Below are 13,771 nucleotides of genomic sequence, written 5' to 3' on the forward strand. Positions count from 1 at the left end.
GTTTACTTCCCTGTTCTCCTTTGCCAAGATAATCCATCCACATGACAGGTGTGACATATCAATAAGCTAATTACACAGCATGATCATTACCCATGTGTACCTTGTGCTGGGGACAATAAAAGGCCATTATAAAATGTGCAGTTTTGTCACAACGCAATGCCACAGATGTCTCAAGTTTTGGGGGAGTGTGCAATTGTCAGGGAATGCCCACCAGAGCTGTTGTCAGACAATTGAATATACATATCTTTACCATAAGCTGCCTTCAGTGTCATTTTAGAGAATTTGGCAGTACGTCCAACTGGCCTCACAACCACAGACCACGTGTAACCATGCCAGGCAAGGACCTCCACAACAAGCTTCTTCACCTGCTGGATTGCCTGGGGGGGGGACCAGTGCTGAGGAGCATTTCTGTCTGTAATAAAGTCCTTTTATGGGGAAAAACTAACCTGTTTGGCTGGGCCTGGCTCCGGAGTGGGTGGGCCTATGCCCTACAAGGCCCACCCATGTCTGCATCCCTGCCCAGTTGTGAAATCCATACAATAGGGCCTAATTAATTTATTTCAATTGACTGATTTCCTAATATGAACTGTAACTCAGTAAAATCTTTCAGTGGTCCATTTAAAGGTTTCTGAACATGCCACATTTGTTTAATAAGCTGTTCTAAAGACTAAAGGTAGAAGTTACCCTTAGACACATACACTACATGACCAAAAGTATGTGGACACCTGCTCGTCGAACATCTCATTCCAAAATCATGGGCATTAATATGGAGTTGGTCTCCCCTTTGCTGCTATAACAGCCTCCACTCTTCTGGAAAGGCTTTCCACTAGACGTTGGAACATTGCTGCGGGGACTTGCTTCCATTCAGCCAGAGGCATTAGTGAGGTTGGGCACTGATGTTGGGTGATTTGGACTGGCTCGCTGTCGGAGTTCCAATTAATTCCAAAGGCATTCGATGGGGTTGAGGTTAGGGCTCTGTGCAAGCCAGTCAAGTTCTTCCACACCAATCTCAAAAAACAATTTCTGTATGGACCTCGCTTTGTGCATGGGGGCATTGTCATGCTGAAACAGGAAAGGGCCTTCCCCAAACTGTTGCCACAAAGTTGGAAGCACAGAGTCGTCTAGAATGTCGTTGTATGCTGTAGCATTAAGATTTCCCTTCACTGGAACTAAGGGGCTTAGCTCGAACCATGAAAAACAGCCCCAGACCAATATTCTTCCTCCACCAAACTTTACAGTTGGCACTATGCATTCGGGCAGGTAGTGTTCTCCTGGCATCCGCAAAATCCAGATTTGTCCGTCGGATTTCCAGATGATGAAGCGTGATTCATCACTCCAGAGAACATGTTTCCACTGCTTCAGAGCCCAATGGTGGCGAGCTTTACACCATTTAAGCCAACGCTTGGCATTGCGCATGATCTTAGGCTTGTGTGCGGCTGCTTGGCCATGGAAACCCATTTCATGAAGCTCCCGACTAACAGTTCTTGTGCTGACATTGCTTCCAGAGGCAGTTTGGAACTCAGTAGTGAGTGTTGCAACCGAGGACAGACGATTTTTACACGCTTCAGCACTCGGCGGTCTCGTTCTGTGAGCTTGTGTGGCCTACCAATTCGCGGATGTGCCATTGTTGCTCCTAGACGTTTCCACTTCACAATAACAGCACTTACAGTTGACTGGGGCAGCTCTATCAGGGCAAAAATTTGACAAACTGACTTGTTGGAAAGGTGGCATCCTATGATGGTGCCACGTTAAATGTCACCTTGCTCTTTAGTATCAGGCCATTCTACTGCCAATGTTTGTCTATGGAGATTGCATGGCTGTGTGCTCAATAAAATGCACCTGTCAGCAATGGGTGTGGCTGAAATAGCCAAATCCATTCATTTGAAGGGGTGTCCACATACCTCTGTATATATATAGTGTAGATCTATGATTAGCTTCCTCCCCAAATCTAGGGGTGTAACATTACATTTACATTTTAGTCATTTAGCAGACGCTCTTATCCAGAGCGACTTACAGTAGTGCATGCATACATTTCATACAATTTCATACATATCATACATTTTTTTCTGTGCTGGCCCCCCGTGGGAATCAAACCCACAACCCTGGTGTTGCAAACACCATGCTCTACCAACTGAGCTACAGGGAAGGCCGTTGTTCTACTCTGTTGTATATTATCAATCACACAAATGTATTGATTGATTGGTTGGTTGATTGATTGATTAGGGACCTTGACACTGAGGGTGTGGATGATGAATGGAGCTGATTAGTCTTAAAGATCTCTGACTATAACCTGTAATCCTGTCAGATCAATAAACAGAGCAGTAGACTCCTTCAAACTGCCCACAGATGCTGGTACACCTGTTTGCATTGTCTGTTTTCATACACACACACCTTTCCTCTCTTATCAAAACAGAAGTCAAAAGTTTAAACAGCAGTTTGTGTCATCTACAGTACATACACTTAGGTTGGAGTCATTAAAACTTGTTTTTCAACCACTCCACAAATTTCTTGTTAAAAAACTATAGTTTTGGCAAGTCGGTTAGGACATCTACTTTGTGCTTGACACAAGTCATTTTTCCAACAATTGTTTATAGACAAATTATTTCACTTACAATTCACTGTATCACAATTCTAGTGGGTCAGAAGTTTACATACACTAAGTTGACTGTGCCTTTAAACAGCTTGGAAAATTCCAGAAAATGATGTCATGGCTTTAGAAGCTTCTGATAGGCTAATTGACATAATTTGAGTCAATTGGAGGTGCACATGTGGATGTATTTCAAGGCCTACCTTCAAACTCAGTGCCTCTTTGCTTGACATCATGGGAAAATCAAAATAAGTCAGCTAAGACCTCAGAAAAATAATTGTAGACCTCCACAAGTCTGGTTCATCCTTGGGAGCAATTTCCAAACGCCTGAAGATAACACGTTCATCTGTTCAACCAATAGTACGCAAGTATAAACACCATGGGACCACGCAGCTGTCCTACGGCTCAGGAAGGAGACGTGTTCTGTCTCCTAGAGATGAACGTACTTTGGTGCGAAAACTGCAAATCAATCCCAGAACAACAGCAAAGGACCTTGTGAAGATGCTGGAAGAAACAGGTACACAAGTATCTATATCCACAATAAAACATGTCCTATATCGACATAACCTGAAAGGCTGCTCAGCAAGGAAGAAGCCACTGCTCCAAAACCGCCATAAAAAAGCCAGACTAAGGTTTGCAACTGCACATGGGGACAAAGATCGTACTTTTTGGAGAAATGTCCTCTTGTCTGGTGAAACAAAAATAGAACTGTTTGCCATAATGACCATCGTTATGTGTGGAGGACAAAGGGGGAGGCTTGCAAGCTGAAGAACACCATCCCAACCGTGAAGCATGGGGGTGGCAGCTTCATGTTGTTCGGGTGCTTTGCTGCAGGAGGGACTGGTGCACTTCACCAAATAGATGGCATCATGAGGATGGAAAATTATGTGGATATGTTGAAGCAACATCTCAAGACATCAGTCAGGAAGTTAAAGCTTGGTCGCAAATGGGTCTTCCAAATGGACTATGACCCCAAGCATACTTGCCTTCTAAATACACCTCTGCTGTTTTCAACCAAGATCTCAGCGATCACTGCCTCATTGCCTGCATCCATAATGGGTCAGCGGTCAAACGACCTCCACTCATCACTGTCAAACGCTCCCTGAAACAATTCAGCGAGCAAGCCTTTCTAATCGATCTGGCCCAGGTATCCTGGAAGGATATTGACCTCATCCCATCAGTAGAGGATGCCTGGTTATTTTTTTTAAATGCCTTCCTCACCATCTTAAATAAGCATACCCCATTCAAGAAATTTAGAACCAGGAACAGATACAGCCCTTGGTTCTCTCCAGACCTGACTGCCCTTAACCAACACAAAAACATCCTGTGGCGTTCTGCATTAGCATCGAACAGCCCCCGTGATATGCAACTTTTCAGGGAAGTTAGAAACCAATATACACAGGCAGTTAGAAAAGCCAGGGCTAGCTTTTTCAAGCAGAAATTTGCTTCCTGCAACACAAACTCAAAAAAGTTCTGGGACACTGTAAAGTCCATGGAGAATAAGAACACCTCCTCCCAGCTGCCCACTGCACTGAGGATAGGAAACTCTGTCACCACCGATAAATCCACTATAATTGAGAATTTCAATAAGCATTTCTCTACGGCTGGCCACGCTTTCCACCTGGCTACCCCTACCGCGGTCAACAGCACTGCACCCCCCCACAGCTACTGCACCGCCCAAGCCTTCCCCATTTCTCCTTCTCCCAAATCCAGTCAGCTGATGTTCTGAAAGAGCTGCAAAATCTGGACCCCTACAAATCAGCTGGGCTAGACAATCTGGACCCTTTCTTTCTAAAATGATCTGCCGAAATTGTTGCAACCCCTATTACTAGCCTGTTCAACCTCTCTTTCGTGTCGTCCGAGATTTCCAAAGATAAGAAACAATACTGTGCTGCCGTATTCATTGACCTGGCCAAGGCTTTCGACTCTGTCAATCACCACATCCTCATCGGCAGACTCAATAGCCTTGGTTTCTCAAATGATTACCTCGCCTGGTTCACCAACTACTTCTCTGATAGAGTTCAATGTGTCAAATCGGATGGCCTGTTGTCCGGGCCTCTGGCAGTCTCTATGGGGGTGCCACAGGGTTCAATTCTTGGACCAACTCTTTTCTCTGTATACATCAATGATGTCGCTCTTGCTGCTGGTGAGTCTCTGATCCACCTCTACGCAGACGACACCATTCTGTATACTTCTGGCCTTTCTTTGGACACTGTGTTAACAACCCTCCAGACGAGCTTCAATGCCATACAACTCTCCTTCCTTGGCCTCCAACTGCTCTTAAATACAAGTAAAACTAAATGCATGCTCTTCCACCGATCGCTGCCTGCACTTGCCCGCCCGTCCAGTATCACTACTCTGGACGGTTCTGACTTAGACTGCATCCAGTTGTAGTTGTCCAGATATTCTATCACAGTGCCATCCGTTTTGTCACCAAAGCCCCATATACTACCCACCACTGTGACCTGTACGCTCTCGTTGGCTGGCCCTCGCTTCATACTCGTCGCCAAACCCATTGGCTCCAGGTCATCTACAAGACCCTGCTAGGTAAAGTCCCCCCTTATCTCAGCTCACTGGTCACCATAGCAGCACCCACCTGTAGCACGCGCTCCAGCAGGTATATCTCTCTGGTCATCCCCAAAGCCAATTCCTCCTTTGGCCGTCTCTCCTTCCAGTTCTCTGCTGCCAATGACTGGAAAGAAATACAAAAATCTCTGAAACTGGAAATACATCTCCCTCACTAGCTTTAAGCACCAGCTGTCAGAGCAGCTCACAGATCACTGTACCTGTACATAGCCCATCTATAATTTAGCCCAAAGAACTACCTCTTCCCCTACTGTATTTATTTATTTCGCACCTTTGCACCCCGTTATTTCTATTTCTATTTTGCACTTTCTTCCACTACAAATCTACCATTCCAGTGTTTTACTTGCTATATTGTATTTACTTTGCCACCATTGTATTTACTTTGCCTTTACCTCCCTTATCTCACCTCATTTGCTCACATTGTATATAGACTTATTTTACTTCTGTATTATTGACTGTATGTTTGATTTACTCCATGTGTAACTCTGTGTTGTTGTATGTGTTGAACTGCTTTGCTTTATCTTGGCCAGGTCACAATTGTAAATGAGAACGTGTTCTCAACTTGCCTACCTGGTTAAATAAACGTGAAATAAATAAATAAATAAAAATACTTCCAAAGTGGTGGCGAAATGGCTTAAGGACAACAAAGTCAAGGTATTGGATTGGCCATCACAAAACTCTGACCTCAATCCTATTGAAGATTTGTGGGCAGAACTGAAAAAGCGTGTGCGAGCAAGGAGGCCTACAGTCATGGCCAAAAGTTTTGAGAATGACACAAATATTAATTTTCACAAAGTCTGCTGCCTCAGTTTGTATGATGGCAATTTGTATATACTCCAGAATGTTATGAAGAGTGATCAGATGAATTGCAATTAATTGCAAAGTCCCTCTTTGCCATGCAAATGAACTGAATACCAAAATAACATTTCCACTGCATTTCAGCCCTGCCACAAAAGGGCCAGCTGACATCATGTCAGTGATTCTCTCGTTAACACAGGTGTGAGTGTTGACGAGGACAAGGCTGGAGATCACTCTGTCATGCTGATTGAGTTTGAATAACAGACTGGAAGCTTCAAAAGGAGGGTGGTGCTTGGAATCATTGTTCTTCCTCTGTCAGCCATGGTTACCTGCAAGGAAACACGTGCCGTCGTCATTGTTTTGCACAAAAAGGGCTTCACAGGCAAGGATATTGCTGCCAGTAAGATTGCACCTAAATCAACCATTTATCGGATCATCAAGAACTTCAAGGAGAGCTGTTCAATTGTTGTGAAAAAGGCTTCAGGGCGAGCAAGAAAGTCCAGCAAGCACCTAAAGTTGATTCAGCTGTGGGATTGGGGCACCACCAGTACAGAGCTTGCTCAGGAATGGCAGCAGGCAGGTGTGAGTGCATCAGCACGTACAGTGAGGGAAAGACTTTTGGAGGATGGCCTGGTGTCAAGAAGGGCAGCAAAAAAGCCACTTCTCTCCAGGAAAAACATCAGGGACAGACTGATATTCTGCAAAAGGTACAGGGATTGGACTGCTGAGGACTGGGGTAAAGTCATTTTCTCTGATGAATCCCATCCGGAAAAATGCTTGTCCGGAGAAGACAAGGTGAGCGCTACCATCAGTCCTGTGTCATGCCAACAGTAAAGCATCCTGAGACCATTCATGTGTGGGGTTGCTTCTCAGCCAGGGGAGTTTGCTCCATCACAATTTTGCCTAAGAACACAGCCATGAATAAAGAATGGTACCAACACATCCTCCGAGAGCAACTTCTCCCAACCATCCAGGAACAGTTTGGTAACGAACAATGCCTTTTCTAGCATGATAGAGCACCTTGCCATAAGGCAAAAGTGATATCTAAGTGGCTCGGGGAACAAAGCATTGATCATTTGGGTCCATGGCCAGGAAACTCCCCAGACCTTAATCCCATTGAGAACTTGTGGTCAATCCTCAAGAGGCGGGTGGACAAACAAAAACTCACAAATTCATGCAAACTCCAAGCATTGATTATGCAAGAATGGGCTGCCATCAGTCAAGATGTGGCCCAGAAGATAATTGACAGCATGCCAGGGCGGATTGCTGTGGTCTTGAAAAGAAGGGTCAACACTGCAAATATTGACTCTTCGCATCAACTTCATATAATTGTCAATAAAAGCCTTTGACACTTATGAGATGCTTGTAATTATGCTTCAGTATCCATAGTAACATCTGACAAAAATATCTAAAGACACTGAAGCAGCAAACTTTGTGAAAATTTATATTTGTGTCATTCTCAAAACTGTCGGCTACGACTGTACAAACCTGACTCAGTTACACCAGCTCTGTCAGGAAGAATGGGCCAAAATTCACCCAACTTATTGTGGGAAGCTTGTGGAAAGCTACCCAAAACGTTTGACCCAAGTTAAACAATTTAAAGACAATGCTACCAAATACTAATTGAGTGTACAAAAACTTCTGACCCACTGGGAATGTGATGAAAGAAATAAAAGCTGAAATAAATCATTATCTCAACTATTATTCTGACATTTCACGTTCTTAAAATAAAGTGGTGATCCTAACTGACCTAAGACAGGGAATTTTTACTAAGATTAAATGTCAGTAATTGTGAACAGCTGAGTTTAAATGTATTTGGCTAAGGTGTATGTAAACTTCCGACTTCAACTGGATCTCCGTTGTCATTGTAAAGCACATGGCAGGGGAATGTACTTCCTGGATAGCCTGCTGATAATAAAATAAAGCAATTAGCATTTTAATGTTAGAAAGGGATTTCACCCAGTACTTCCCCTTGTTAGGTTCTTTAGTGTGTGTGTTGTCTTAATTATTTGAACAGAACGAGGAGAAGTAGTCTAAAGCATGGTGTCCTCTGGTTAGCTAAGACAGTGATGTTTTGGACAAGCAGCTTTAGAAAGAATCGGCTTTCACAGGTTCAGGTGTAGAGTGATGTCTTACTGACTCATCTCACTCACTCACACACACACAACACTGTCTCTTGTCAGCCAGACACCTGTTCAAACAGCGAGTTATAATGAACCGTCTGTGTGTGTGTGTGTCTATCGGTTTCTCACTGTGTTTGGCCCTGCATATCTCTTCCTGTCTGTGGTGTAGCTGGCTCACCCATGCCTCTGGTGATGCTCCTCATGAGAGCCTGACTGGGTGTGTGTGGGGGGGACACAGTCCCTCTGACACCATTTCCTATCCTAATATAAACTATTTAGTCTGGAGCTAAGACATGTTGGTCTGTGGATGTGCGTGTCTTTGTAACTAGTTTGAAAACAAATGAACGTTTTGCCTCTCTTATCTGACATGACTGTATCTGGTATGTAAACGATGAACACAGATTACTGGACAGCAGTAGTAATGATGAACACAAAGATTACTGGACAGCTGTAATAATGGTAGCTGACAGTGTGCCTGATGTATGGTGTTTCGTCTACAGAAGCTGTTCCTCTCCAACACATCTGGCCAAACAACGTAATTTAACTGTGACATCAACGAATTTGAAAAGTCTTCAGACCACTTCCCTTTTTCCACATTTTGTTACGTTACAGCCTTATTCTAAAATGGATGAAATTGTTTTTCCCCCTCACCAATCTACACACAATACCCCATAATGACAAAGTGAAAACGGGTTTTTAGAAATTTTTGCAAATTTATAAAAAATAAAATACAGAAATACCTTATTTACATAAGTATTCAGACCCTTCGCTATGAGACTCCAAATTGAGTTCAGGTGCATCCTGTTTCCATTGATCATCCTTGAGATGTTTCTACAACTTGATTGGAGTCCACCTGTGGTAAATTCAATTGGTTGGACATGATTTGGAAAGGCACACATCTGTCTATACAGGGTCCCTTAGTTAACAGCAAAAACCAAGCCATGAGGTCGAAGGAATTGTCCGTAGAGCTCCGAGACAGGATTGTGTCGAAGCACAGATCTGTGGAAGGGTACCAAAACATTTCTGCAGCATTGAAGGTCCCCAAGAAGACAGTGGCCTCTATCATTCTTAAATGAAGGAAGTTTGGAACCACCAAGACTCTTCCTAGAGCTGGCCGCCCGGCCAAACTGAGCAATCGGGGGAGAAGGGTCTTGGTCAGGGAGGTAACCAAGAACCCGATGGTCACTCTGACAGCGCTCCAGAGTTCCTCTGTGGAGATGGGAGAACCTTCCAGAAGGACAACCATCTCTGCAGCACTCCACCAATCAGGCCTTTATGGTAGAGTGACCAGAAGGAAGCCACTCCTCAGTAAACGGCGCATTATGGTGAAGTATGGTGGTGGCAGCATCATGCTGTGGGGATGTTTTTCAGCAGCAGGTACTGGGTTGCCTAATCAGGATCGAGGGAAAGATGAAGGGAGCAAAGTACAGAGAGATCCGTAATGAAAACCTGCTCCAGAACTCTCAGGACCTCAGACTAGGGTGAAGGTTCACCTTCCAATAGGACAACGACCCTAAGCACACATCCAAGACAGCGCAGGAGTGGCTTCGGAACAAGTCTCTGAATGTCCTTGAGTGGCCCAGCCAGAGCCTGGACTTGAACCTGATAGAACATCTCTGGAGAGACCTGAAAATAGCTGTGCAGCGACGCTCCCCATCCAACCTGACAGAGCTTGAGAGGATATGCAGAGAAGAATGGGAGAAACTCTCCAAATTGTATTTTTTTATTTTACCTTTATTTAACTAGGCAAGTCAGTTAAGAACAAATTCTTATTTTCAATGACAGCCTAGGAACAGTGGGTTAACTGCCTTGTTCAGGGGCAGAACGACAGATTTGTACCTTGTCAGCTCAGGGATTCAATCTTGCAACCTTTCAGTTACTAGTCCAATGCTCTAACCACTAGGCTACCCTGCCGCCCCAGGTGTGCAGCCCGCAGGTGTGCCAAACTTGTAGCGTCATACCCAAGAAGACTCAAGGCTGTAATCACTGCCAAAGGGGCGTTTTTATTATATATTTTTTGTAGTGATGCCTCTAGCACTGCGATGTAGAGCCTTAGACTGCTGTGCCACTCGGGAGCCCCTGACAAAGGTGCTTTAACAAAGTACTGAGTAAAGGGTCTGAATACTTACGTAAATGTGATATTTCAGTTTGAATTCTTTTATATATTTGCAAACATTTCCAAAAAACTATTTTTGCTTTGTCATTATGTGGTATTGTGTGTAGATTGATGAGGGGAAAACACTTTTGTAATTTTTGTAATGTAGCAAAAAGCGAAGGGGTCTAAATAGTTTCCAAATGCACAGCCCCTTGTGTCTTACTGCTTAATACAGTGGGAAAGTGATCGCCTTTTCCGCCTTACTTCTGTATCCAGTCCCATACTGTTTCGAATGGGTTTCAAGATTATATCATCAAATGCATAAAAACACGATCATTTAAGATAAATAGAAGTTTACATACACCTTAGCCAAATACATTTAAACTCAGTTTTTCACAATTCCTGACATTCAGTCCCAGTAAAAATTCCCTGTCTTTGGTCAGTTAGGAATACCACTTTATTTTAAGAATGTGATATGTCAGAATAATAGTAGAGAAAATTATTTATTTCAGCTTTTATTTCTTTCATCACATTCCCAGTGGGTCAGAAGTTCACATACACTCAATTAGTAATTGGTAGCATTGCCTTTAAATTGTTTAACTTGGGTCAAATGTTTCGTCTTAAAGCCCACTCTAATCAGTATGGCACTGGACTCTGAAGTGAAGTGGAAAAGGCGGTCACTTTCTCACCGTACTATACAACTTCACTCTCTCTATCTCTGTCACTCTCTCCCTCTCTCTCGCTATCTGTCACTCCCTCGTTCCCTCCCTATCTCTGTCACTCTCTCCCTCTTTGTCTCTCTCTCTCTAGGCCAGCTCTGGTGCTAATGTGCTGATGCCTGGCTCAGGATGTAATGGATGAGGTGTGAGACACACACACACACCAGTTGTGGTCCCATGCTCTCTTAGGGGTGATGCTGGATGGAGGAGCTGTTGATGATAATCCACCTGCCTGTTTCTCTCACTCCCACTTCAGGAGAGAGGAGAGGACAGGAAGGGGATAGTGATGGGAGAGGGATGCTCTTACATGCTCTCTGTGAGTGAGCGTGTGTGTGTGTGTGTGTGCGTGCGTGTGTGCGTGTGCGTGTGTGTGTGCGTGTGTGCGTGCGTGCGTGCGTGTGTGTGTGTGTGTGTGTGTGACAGTTGGGTTGTTCCACGAAATAAGTGCCTTTTGCATCCCTTTGATATTTTAAGTAGAAATTGTTCATGTGGAATTTTACAAGCCTGTTATATTAAATGAGGTGTCATTTAATATAGACCACATGGAAAATTCAATGAATATGATTTTTAATATGAATATAAGACAAGCTAAAGTGCCAGAATTCAGCATTTTGACATGTCCCTCTGTGACTTCTAGTAACCCAAACATTTCTCCACGCTTTCACCATCATTGTAAAGCCCTAGTTATTATGTTTCTTTGACTAAGTTATTTCTGCCGATTATTATATGATGAGTGAATCATTTTAAGGTTAACAAATCCTGTCCCTCATTTTAAGGTCCACCTTGTTACGTGAACTGAACTCTCATTTTAATATGGTGAAACTATTCCTTTTTAAATATTATTTCCAAAAGAAGTTAAAGCAGGTGAGCTGGTTCTACTCTTTTTGGCCATTTTCTGGTGTTTTGTGGTGGAAAACTGTTACCCATAGACAGGACAGAAATGTTTTAAGAATTGCATTTTGTTTGTGAAGCTAGCATTCAATTGCCCCTGTCACAAGGGGATTTATGTCTGATTTAAGATTAAATCATCAACCCTGTTACGGTTACATTAATAGGCGCTTAGTATTGTATTTTTTTTGAGATGGGAAAACATTTTTAATTAAGTTGAACATGTGATCTTTATGACAGAATGTTAAAATTAGAAGCATTTTTTAAAATCCTACAAGTTACACTACTCAAAAGGCAACCAATTGCTGGAACGACCAGTTATAGTTGTAGCTGGTGCTTTAAGGTCTGTGTTTTGTCCAAAGAGGAGTGTTTCAGGAGCACAGAGACATATTCTTCCCACCACCAAGCATACAAGCTGAAAATGATTAGCACACACAACACACTTACACTCACACCCTATGGGATAGAGCTGTCGAGGCATGGAGCACAGCTGGCTTAACTGTTTGTCTATGCTGTGGAAGATATCATGAGATTATGGGAAAAAGTGTGTGTGTGTGTGCATGCGTGTGCATGCGTGTGCATGTGCTTCGGTCTGTGTGTGTTTGCATGTGTGTGTGTATTTGCGTGCGTGCATACACATTTGTGTGTCTGTGAAACCTCACACTTCTCGTCCAACAAAAGACATCATGCTAGTCTTGCAGTGAGTAGACGGCTTCCCCAATAAATCTAAAACATCTAAATGTTTAGAGAGACACGCCACATCTAATGGGCTACAACTGGGAGGGTACAGTCAAGGCTGTGTGTGTGTGCGCGTGTGTGTGTGTGTGTGGTTCAGTGGGGGGGTGGGAGGGGGGGGGGGGGTGTACGTGGTACTGTGAACGGTCCTGCATTGGCTAAGATGATTTATTGCCACCCCACAGCAAGCTGGCATCAGCGTGCAAAGACTAATAGTGATACTGAAAGAGGAGAGATGGAGCGAGGGATCAGAGAGGAAGACAAATATGGACAAAGAAATGGTCTTAATGTGTAGATCGGTGTATATACAGTACCGGTCAAAAGTTTGGACACACCTACTCATTCCAGGGTTTGTCTTTATTTTACTATTTTCTACATTGTGGAATAATAGTGAAGACATCAAAACTATAAAATAGCACATACGGAATCCTGTAGTAACCAAAAAAATATATTTTATATTTGAGATTCTTCAAAGAAGCCACCCTTTGCCTTGATGACAGCTTTGCACACTCTTGGCATTCTCTCAACCAGGTTCATGAGGTAGTCACCTGGAATGCATTTCAATTAACAGGTGTGCCATGTTAAAAGTTAATTTGTGGAATTTCTTTCCTTCTTAATGCGTTTGAGCCAATCAGTTGTGTTGTGACAAGGCAGGGGTGGTATACAGAAGATGGCCCTATTTGGTAAAAGACTAAGTCCATATTATGGCAAGAACAGCTCAAATAACACAAAGAGAAATGACAGTCCATATTTTATTTAACAAGGCAAGTCAGTTAAGAACAATTTCTTATTTTCAATGACAGCCTAGGAACAGGGGGTTAACTGCCTTGTTCAGGGGCAGAACAACAGATGTTTACCTTGTCAGCTCGGAGATTTGATCTTGCAACCTTTGGGTTACTAGTCCAACGCTCTAACCACTAGGCAACCTGCCACCCCCATCATTACTTTAAGACATGAAGGTTGGTCAATATGAAAAATTTCAAGAACTTTTGAAGTTTCTTCAAGTGCAGTCCCATCAAGCACTATGATGAAACTGGCTCTCATGAGGACCACCACAGGAAAGGAAATAAATGCTTCACAGAGTTCAAGTAACACATCTCAACAGCAACTGTTCTGAGGAGACCGCGTGAATCAGGCCTTCATGGTCGAATTGCTGCAAAGAAACCACTACTAAAGGACACCAATAAGAAGAAGGACTGGGGTCAAGAAACACAAGCAATGGACATTAGACCGGTGGACA

Source organism: Salmo trutta, chromosome 18, assembly GCF_901001165.1.
Source record: "Salmo trutta chromosome 18, fSalTru1.1, whole genome shotgun sequence".
In the NCBI taxonomy this organism is placed as follows: Eukaryota; Metazoa; Chordata; class Actinopteri; order Salmoniformes; family Salmonidae; genus Salmo; species Salmo trutta.